The sequence below is a fragment of the Hyperolius riggenbachi genome, chromosome 9 (genome assembly GCF_040937935.1).
Source record: "Hyperolius riggenbachi isolate aHypRig1 chromosome 9, aHypRig1.pri, whole genome shotgun sequence".
NCBI lineage: Eukaryota > Metazoa > Chordata > Amphibia > Anura > Hyperoliidae > Hyperolius > Hyperolius riggenbachi.
The window spans coordinates 158,641,633-158,647,632 of NC_090654.1; positions in this window are offsets into that span (position 1 = coordinate 158,641,633).

The window sequence follows — 6,000 nt, forward strand, 5'->3', positions numbered from 1 at the left end:
CTTTTTTTCCTGTTTTTTGCCCTCTAAACCTAGGTGGGTCTTATAGTCCGAAGCATCTTATATGCCAAAAAAAAAACAACGTAATTTACCAGAACTACTTCCTGTGGTAAATTATTCCACATTTTAACCACTCTTACTGTGAAGAACCCCTTTCTTCTATGTGCATATCATGTCCTATTTTGCCTTTGTACAGTTAAAAAACTAATTTCCTAGCTTTTATAGTGCCCTTGGCAGGGACACTAACAGGGTACATTTAATTCTTAATTCACGGACTAACAGGGTACATTTAATTCTAAAAAAAATGTCAATATCAATAAAGAATTTGTACTTTTTCAATATCAGTTGAACCACTTCACTTTTGGTTCATTTTTTCTGATTCTAAACCTCTATGTTGTTCCGGTTTCTGTGATTCTGCCTGGTGTATACTTATTGTATAAACTTTGTCAAAAGGGAGTCTGAAGTCAAATTAAAAATAAAAAACAGATACTTACCTAAAGAGAGGGAAGGCTCTGGGTCCTATAGAGCTCCCTCTGGGTCCTATAGAGCCTTCCCCTTCTCCTCCCGGTCTCCCCCGGTAGCAGTCCATGACTGTTCAGTTGTGGACTGCTCTCTTCCGCGTTGAGTGGACTTCGGTAGACTTCAGAAGCAATTGGGCTTCTGAAGACGGGCCGCTCCGTACTGCGTATGTGCGAGACAGAGTGCTTCCGACGACTGCTGAAGTTTCATGAGGCAGGATATTCAAATGTAGGAGCCTGCAAGGCAACAAGGACACTGGGAGGAGAGTGGTAAGGCTCTATAGGACCCAGAGCCTTCCCTCTACATAGGTGAGTATCTGTTTTTTATTTTTATTTAGCTTCAGACTTGCTTTAACATTCATATTTGTATAGGTTAACTAATTACGGTATCTTAACTAACTGAGTATTTGCTGTTCTGAGATAAATGCTCTGTGCCTGAATTATCGTTTTGTATTTTCACTTTTCTTTAATAAACACTATACTGGTGTTTAATCTTTTGTATTCCCATTAAATAAAAATCTACCCATTCACATTTGATGGGCTGGACCACTTGGCAAAGCTGGTATAAAAAGGGTAATTTGGTGCCCAAACTACAACTTAACCACTTAACGACCGCCCCCAGCCGATGGGCGGCGGCAAAGTCCGGGCCCAAACGACCGCAATACGCCCATTGGCGGGGGCGGCTGCGGGAGTGGCTATGCGGCGATCGCGTCATTTGTGACGCGATCAGCCGCCGGGGACTGGCTCCGCCCACCGCTCGCTGTAACCCGCCGGCCGTTCGGAAGCGCCGGCGGGTTACTAGCTGCCCGATCGCCGCACGGAAAGTGTATAATAGGCTTTTTAATGTATACAAAGCCTATTATACTGGCTGCCTCCTGCCCTGGTGGTCCCAGTGTCCGAGGGACCACCAGGGCAGGCTGCAGCCACCCTAGTCTGCACCCAAGCACACTGATTCCCCCCCCCTGCCCCCTGATTGCCCACAGCACCCCTCAGACCCCCCCCCTGCCCACCCCCCAGACCACTGTTTGCACCCAATCACCCCCCTAATCACCCATCAATCACTCCCTGTCACTATCTGTCAACGCTATTTTTTTTTTTAGTCTCTAATCTGCCCCCTACTCCCTCCTGATCACCCCCCACCCCAGATTCTCCCCAGACCCCCCCCCAGACCCCCCCCCGTGTACTGTATGCATCTATCCCCCCTGATCACCTGTCAATCACCTGTCAATCACCCGTCAATCACCCGTCAATCACCCCCTGTCACTGCCACCCATCAATCAGCCCCTAACCTGCCCCTTGCGGGCAATCTGATCACCCACCCACACCAATAGATCGCCCGCAGATCCGACATCAGATCACCTCCCAAATGCAGTGTTTACATCTCTTCTCTCCTCTAAACACCCACTAATTACCCATCAATCACCCATCAATCACCCCCTATCACCACCTGTCACTGTTACCCATCAGATTAGACCCTAATCTGCCCCTTGCCGGCACCCAATCACCCGCCCACACGCTCAGATTGCCCTCAGACCCCCCTTATCAATTCGCCAGTGCAATATTTACATCTGTTATTCCCTGTAATAACCCACTGATCACCTGTCAATCACCCATCAATCACTCCCTGTCACTGCCACCCATCAATCACCCCCTGTCACTGCCACCCATCAATCAGCCCCTAACCTGCCCCTTGCGGGCAATCTGATCACCCACCCACACCAATAGATCGCCCGCAGATCCGACATCAGATCACCTCCCAAATGCAGTGTTTACATCTCTTCTCTCCTCTAAACACCCACTAATTACCCATCAATCACCCATCAATCACCCCCTATCACCACCTGTCACTGTTACCCATCAGATTAGACCCTAATCTGCCCCTTGCGGGCACCCAATCACCCGCCCACACGCTCAGATTGCCCTCAGACCCCCCTTATCAATTCGCCAGTGCAATATTTACATCTGTTATTCCCTGTAATAACCCACTGATCACCTGTCAATCACCCATCAATCACCCCCTGTCACTGCCACCCATCAATCACCCCCTGGCACTGCCACCCATCAATCAGCCCCTAACCTGCCCCTTGCGGGCAATCTGATCACCCACCCACACCAATAGATCGCCCGCAGGTCCGACATCAGATCACCTCCCAAGTGCAGTGTTTACATCTCTTCTCTCCTCTAAACACCCACTAATCACCCATCAATCACCCCCTATCACCACCTGTCACTGTTACCCATCAGATTAGACCCTAATCTGCCCCTAGGGCACCCAATCACCCGCCCACACCTCAGAACACCATCAGACCCCAGCCCTGATCACCTCGCCAGTGCATTGCTTGCATCTATTTCCCGCCTCTAATCACACCTTGAGACACCCATCAATCACCTCCTGTCACCCCCTAGCACACCTACCCATCAGATCAGGCCCTAATTTGCCCCGTGTGGGCTCCTGATCACTCGGCCAAACCCTCAGATCCCCCTCAGACCCCCTTCCGATCACCTCCCCAGTGCATTGATTGCATCTATTTTCCCCTCTAACCGCCCCCTGAGACACCCATCAATCACCTCCTGTCACCCCCCTAGCACTCCTATCCATCAGAACAGGCCCAATACATCCTGTCATCTAAGAGGCCACCCTGCTTATGACCGGTTCCACAAAATTTGCCCCCTCATAGACCACCTGTCATCAAAATTTGCAGATGCTTATACCCCTGAACAGTCATTTTGAGGCATTTGTTTTCTAGACTACTCCTCGCGGTTTAGGGCCCCTAAAATGCCAGGGCAGTATAGGAACCCCACAAGTGACCCCATTTTAGAAAGAAGACACCCCAAGGTATTCTGTTAGGTGTATGATGAGTTCATAGAAGATTTTATTTTTTGTCAAAAGTTAGCGGAAATTGGATTTTTATTGTTTTTTTCACAAAGTGTCATTTTTCACTAACTTGTGACAAAAAATAAAATCTTCTACGAACTCACCATACCCCTAACGGAATACCTTGGGGTGTCTTCTTTCTAAAATGGGGTCACTTGTGGGGTTCCTATACTGCCCTGGCATTTTAGGGGCCCTAAACCGTGAGAAGTAGTCTAGAAAACAAATGCCTCAAAATGACCTGTGAATAGGACGTTGGGCCCCTTAGCGCACCTAGGCTGCAAAAAAGTGTCACACATGTGGTATCGCCGTACTCAGAAGAAGTAGTATAATGTGTTTTGGGGTGTATTTTTATACATACCCATGCTGGGTGGGAGAAATCTCTCTGTAAATGGACAATTGTGTGTAAAAAAAATCAAATAATTGTCATTTACAGAGATATTTCTCCCACCCAGCATGGGTATGTGTAAAAATACACCCCAAAACACATTATAATACTTCTCCCGAGTACGGCGATACCACATGTGTGGCACTTTTTTGCACCCTAACTGCGCTAAGGGGCCCAAAGTCCAATGAGTACCTTTAGGATTTCACAGGTCATTTTGCGACATTTGGTTTCAAGACTACGCCTCACGGTTTAGGGCCCCTAAAATGCCAGGGCAGTATAGGAATCCCACAAATGACCCCATTTTAGAAAGAAGACACCCCAAGGTATTCCGTTAGGAGTACGGTGAGTTCATAGAAGATTTTATTTTTTGTCACAAGTTAGCGGAAAATGACACTTTGTGAAAAAAAAAATTAAAATCAATTTCTGCTAACTTGTGACAAAAAAAAAATCTTCTATGAACTCACCATACTCCTAACGGAATACCTTGGGGTGTCTTCTTTCTAAAATGGGGTAATTTGTGGGGTTCCTATACTGTCCTGGCATTTTAGGGGCCCTAAACCGTGAGGAGTAGTCTTGAAACCAAATTTCTCAAAATGACCTGTGAAATCCTAAAGGTACTCATTGGACTTTGGGCCCCTTAGCGCAGTTAGGGTGCAAAAAAGTGGCACACATGTGGTATCGCCGTACTCAGGAGAAGTAGTATAATGTGTTTTGGGGTGTATTTTTCCACATACCCATGCTGAGTGGGAGAAATATCTCTATAAATAGACAATTGTGTGTAAAAAAAAATAAAAAAATTGTCATTTACGGAGATATTTCTCCCACCCAGCATGGGTATGTGTAAAAATACACCCCAAAACACATTATACTACTTCTCCTGAGTACGGCAATACCACATGTGTGGCACTTTTTTGAAGCCTAACTGCGCTAAGGGGCCCAAAGTCCAATGAGCATCTTTAGGCTTTACAGGGGTGCTTACAATTAGGCACCCCCCAAAATGCCAGGACAGTGAACACACCCCACAAATGACCCCATTTTGGAAAGTAGACACTTCAAGGTATTCAGAGAGGAGCATAGTGAGTCCGTGGCAGATTTCATTTTTTTTTGTCGCAAGTTAGAAGAAATGGAAACTTTTTTTTTTTCTTTTTTGTCAGAAAGTGTCATTTTCCGCTAACTTGTGACAAAAAATAAAATCTTCTATGAACGCACCATGCCTCTCACTGAATACTTTGGGATGTCTTCTTTCCAAAATGGGGTCATTTGGGGGGTATTTGTACTTTCCTGGAATTTTAGCCCCTCATGAAACCTGACAGGTGCGCAGAAAAGTCAGAGATGCTTGAAAATGGGAAAATTCACTTTTGGCACCATAGTTTGTAAACGCTATAACTTTTACCCAATCCAATAAATATACACTGAATGGTTTTTTTTTTATCAAAGACATGTAGCAGAATAACTTTCGCGCTCAAATGTATAGGAAATTTTGCTTTATTTGAAAAATGTCAGCACAGAAAGTTAAAAAAAATCATTTTTTTGCCAAAATTCATGTCTTTTTTGCTGAATATAATAAAAAGTAAAAATCGCAGGAGCAATCAAATAGCACCAAAAGAAAGCTGTATTAGTGACAAGAAAAGGAGGTAAAATTCATTTAGGTGGTAGGTTGTATGAGCGAGCAATAAACCGTGAAAGCTGCAGTGGTCTGAATGGAGAAAAAGGCTCTGGTCCTTAAGGGGCGAAAAGACTGTGGTCCTGAAGTGGTTAAACTTCATAATAGTGTCTATTATAATTACAACTGGACTCCCCAAAATGTATTTCAAGTGGACCCTAAAGGTGCCCATACACTCGTCAGATTAGCAGCAGATAGATAAGAAATGCATCTGATGATCTATCTGATGTGTTTTTAGAACATTTTTTACCAGGATAGAATTCCAATAGATTTCAGTTTGAAATCTATTGAAATTCGATCTGATGGCATTTTTTTGCCATCAGATTTCCATTAGGGCCAATGCAAAATGATAAGCAATCTCATCAGATCTATTGACAGTCAAAAACCGCGCTCAGTGGATATAGAGTAAACCTTACTTGGTAGATGTAAAAATAACACGTCAAGACTTAATAAAACCACGGTAATATTAGAGGTATTGGAAAGGTGGAGCGCACAGGTAAAAACCTCCCCCGGTAAAAAGTCAATCACATACAACCACTGGCGCTCACTGTCCAAGTACTAC